This window comes from Coptis chinensis, chromosome 2 (genome assembly GCF_015680905.1).
Source record: "Coptis chinensis isolate HL-2020 chromosome 2, ASM1568090v1, whole genome shotgun sequence".
Lineage (NCBI taxonomy): Eukaryota > Viridiplantae > Streptophyta > Magnoliopsida > Ranunculales > Ranunculaceae > Coptis > Coptis chinensis.
In genome coordinates this window covers 34,904,360-34,908,382 of record NC_141457.1, presented here as the reverse complement: position 1 = coordinate 34,908,382, position 4,023 = coordinate 34,904,360, and the positions used below count along the sequence as shown (strand labels likewise).

The 4,023-nt window shown below is 40.9% G+C and overlaps 1 long non-coding RNA gene across 1 annotated transcript; it reads left to right on the top strand.

The window, feature by feature from the left end:
- The first annotated feature begins 637 nt into the window (after positions 1 to 637).
- On the top strand, positions 638 to 1,563 carry LOC147515880 (uncharacterized). The gene is made up of 3 exons (XR_015210821.1): positions 638 to 899; positions 970 to 1,015; positions 1,088 to 1,563. It is a non-coding gene; the product is annotated as an uncharacterized LOC147515880 (long non-coding RNA).
- Positions 1,564 to 4,023: the final 2,460 nt, after the last annotated feature.

Sequence of the window (4,023 nt, the reverse complement as noted above, 5' to 3'; positions counted from 1 at the left end):
TCATGTAAATTTTTAGGACCAAAGTCTAATTTTTTATTTTGTTATAGTACTATAACCTGAATTACTAATACAATGATGTACGACGATTTCAATACTAGAACAAAATGGATCATTATAACAAAAATTTCAGTACTAGAACAATGATATACAACGATTTCATACTGGACTACTGGTTATGAATAATAAGTGGTATATAACAGTATTAAAACGAGCGTCAATTGGGTTCAAATGCCTAACGTGTTCAACTTCAATTCTATATTCTCTCGTATTTATGGTAAACTCAGGTATCATGGTGGTGAAACTCGTGTCATTACAATCGACCAGTAAATGTTGAAACTGGGTACTTATTCACTTCCTTCCCTCTAGGATCAAGTGTCATATAAAATTGTTGTCTTCATGTATTATGTTCACTATATGTCAGTTAAGAGATTATCTTTCTGTCTTCATCGTAGTAATCAGTTCACATGTACCGTATACTCAATACTCGTGGGCAACTTCCCAGTATACAGTGCTTCTATCAATGTTTCGACATTTAAAGAATCTCGGAAAATTGACCAACAATATTTCAACGCGAAACGAAATGAGAAATATTGTGAATATCGTGAGATTTAAAACACAGTAGAAAGCCGGCCAAAAGTGGTAAACTATTTTTAGCTTTGAAATACCCGCCATGGCGTTGCTCAAACTAGTCTCTCTTCCTTGTTTCCAAACTTGTAATTATTCTCCATGTCATTTCTCAAAACAAATCACCAGCTCCAAAAGTCAACAACTAGTTCCAGATTTCAACCCGAAAATACCCCTTGAACAAGCTTAAACTCCTCCAACTTCATGTTACATTGATCCCACTTTCCATGATCTCGAACTCCATCAAGTCTTTTATCGCGGTTGGCATGCCATCGGTACGTCCTATTAATACTTACCTTCAAAAATCATTCATTCATTTACTATTATATTTATATATGTTTACAGGGTTTACGGAACAAATACAAAACCCACATGACTACTTCACTGGCAAGTACGTAGGTACATGTGTGTGCTTTTGTTTTTGTTTGTATGAATTATTACTAATTATATAATAGTGAATCAGATTGGGAAATGTACAGTTTGTGGCATGCCGAGATGTGAATGGTGAAGTTCAGGCTTTCCACAATGTGTTCTCGTAATCATGTTTCTCTTCTTGGTTCCGAGAGTGGGCAAAAGTCATGATTTGTATGCCCTTATCATAATTAAGGTTATAGTACTAGAACAAAATAAAAAATTAGACTTTGGTCCTAAAAATTTACATGAAGCAAACATGTGAGATGCACGTGCAAGGGGTATTCTAGGTATTAAGTTAAAATTGGATGGTTTGATCACAGAAATTGGACTAAAGTTTAATTTCCAACTATAAATGTATCAAAGCCTATTATGGTATTCTAGGTATTAAGTTAAAATTGGATGGTTTGATCACAGAAATTGGACTAAAGTTTAATTTCCAACTATAAATGTATCAAAGCCTATTATCGCTACTATAAATAGGATCAAAACCTAAATATCCCAGCAATAAATTTATTATTAGAATTATATCCTATGTCGGGACTGCTATCAATATATTCAGTATAATTATATAAAATATTAGGGTTAACATGTGTATTGTCAACTTATATTTCAGGTGTTGATTATTATCTAAACATTGAGATATCAGCATAAAGACCGATATCTCTATATAAGTGGATTTTTTTGCAGGTATGAGCGGGAAATAAGAAAAGGAAGAAAGAGAAGAATGGACACGTGTCAGGAAGTGATTGGGTCAAGGATATTCGAAAGTACTATATAAATACTGGAATAGAAGAAGAAATCATAATCTGATTCCCACAAAAAAACATTAGAAACCAGAGAGAGAAAGAGAGGCAGAGAGACTCTTGCAACTGTTTCTCATAAATCAATAAACAAAAAACCATTAGAAACTGTAAGAACATAATAAAAACTACTTGGTAACACCCAAGAAATCAAGAGTCAATCACTATTTTTCTCTCCTCTGTTTCTCTCTTTTCTCTATATTTTTCTCTCTTTTCTCCCCCCTCTATCTACTGTGCGACCTCCTTTTTTCTATCCACATACTCTTCTTTATATACCCCTTCCCTTTTTTTCTGGATCGTCCATCTGATGGCTCTCCTCCTTGCCGTACCTAGGCCACGTCCGCAATCTAGGGTTCTGCGGCTCTATTCTTATGCTCCCTATGGTAGCTTGCTAATCTGCCTTTTCCACCTCGCCCTGCTGACTTGGTCTTCTTTCCTCTATTGGGATGCCCTCATTCAGATCGTCCATCTCTCATTTCATCCCTCGATTCACCTTCTCGCCTCACCAGTGCCACGTTCGCGGTCTAGGGTTTCGCAAACTTGATCCTAAACTCCCCAGCCTTCCCGGTTACTCTGCATCCCCTTTCATCTTTGACCAAGCCCCTTATTATTTACTGGGCCACTACAAATGCCCTTTCTCAACTTCACGGCCATATAATTGGCCCGGGGTCGAGAACTTCCACCGCTTCATCTCCGTTCTAGATAATATTCGTCTGCATTGGGAAGCATGTGATGTGGAAGGTACTCATCACGCGGGTTTTTCGGTAGCCCCTCGTTTCCTATGTTCCCACGTGTCGCCCCTTGGCTGGAGCCCTGGCTGATGCTTCGATTTCCTCACCGCCCAAAAATTACTCTTTTACCCCCAGCTAATTTAAACCTTACCCCTTCTTCTTCTTCCCTTATTTTTCTTTTTCCTTGCCTTCTCTTTTTCGTTCACCTTGCTCCAGCTCTCTATTTTTCTTTTCATCCAATCCTTCCTCCGTTTGCGTGAGCTTCCCAGTAATGGTCTCTCCGATATCTCTCTTCGCTTCCGGCTATCTTTCACGAGCTCACCGACTCTCTCTTCCCCTTGGTTGGTACTTTTTCTAGGCTCTCTCTCCTTTAGTTTGAACTATCTTTTCACTTTTTTGTTTTGAAGTAGTTCAATTTCTAGAATATGTTCATCTCCCGTTCCGATGTCGGACCGCGAATCCGGCGACTGGTCCTCTTCCCGTTCCATGGGTGTAGCATCTCCCCTCTTCCTACTTCTACTGCGGTACCCTCCACTTCCGAGCGCCTCACCGCTTTATTGCCACCCCCCCCCCCCCTTCCCCCACTCGGTCTTGTAGACCTAACTTAGATGCAATTAGAGCCGCCTACGGTGTCCCAGCCGATGCTATGTTGGAACACGTGTCCTCTGTCACCCACTATCCCCATTTAGTTCCTCGCCGTCCGGGCTCTCTTGTTATCACGGTAGGCCAAATAGTTGCCGGTCTACGGCTTCCACTCACTCTTTTAGACGTCGAAGTTTGTAACCACTTTAACATTCCCCCTTGTGAAGGCATAGGAAATTTCTGGCGAATAATGTATGCCGCGAATTCTTATAATATGACACGGGAACCCAAGATCACCAGCCGCGACATCTACTCTCACTACTGCCTTAAAACCAGCACCAAGGATGTCAACATAGGATTCCAGTCCTTCTGTCTACGCCCCAAGAAACAATCTTTTCTCTTTCGGCTTACCACTTCAGATAAAGTTTGGCACCACTATCCGCTATATGTATCATGAAACTTCCTGTCCGCGGACATTCATTCCACCCTAACTCTTAATCATCTCGCCTTCCGACTTTGCGGTGAGTATCGTAGTTCTTTCCCCATTCCTTGAGGTGTTTTCCATGTAATCTACTAACTTGCGATTGCTCTTATTTGCGGGTTGGCGGCCATATTCTAAATCCAAGATCTATGATATCATCTCCTATCCTATCTTTGCCTAGCTCTGCGACCTTGGTTCTGGCCAGGCTAATTTCTTAGGCATTCATCCCACCACCGCTACTCCTTTATTGCCCATCCCCGATCTCAACACTTTCCGCAGCTTAACAGGTCCCTTTTTCTATCCTCCCCCTCCGAAGGAGCGAAATCCCTGAGCGTCTCCTCCTTCAAAAAAGAGGTCTCGCACCCATACTTCTCGTCGCCCTCCTCCTCGA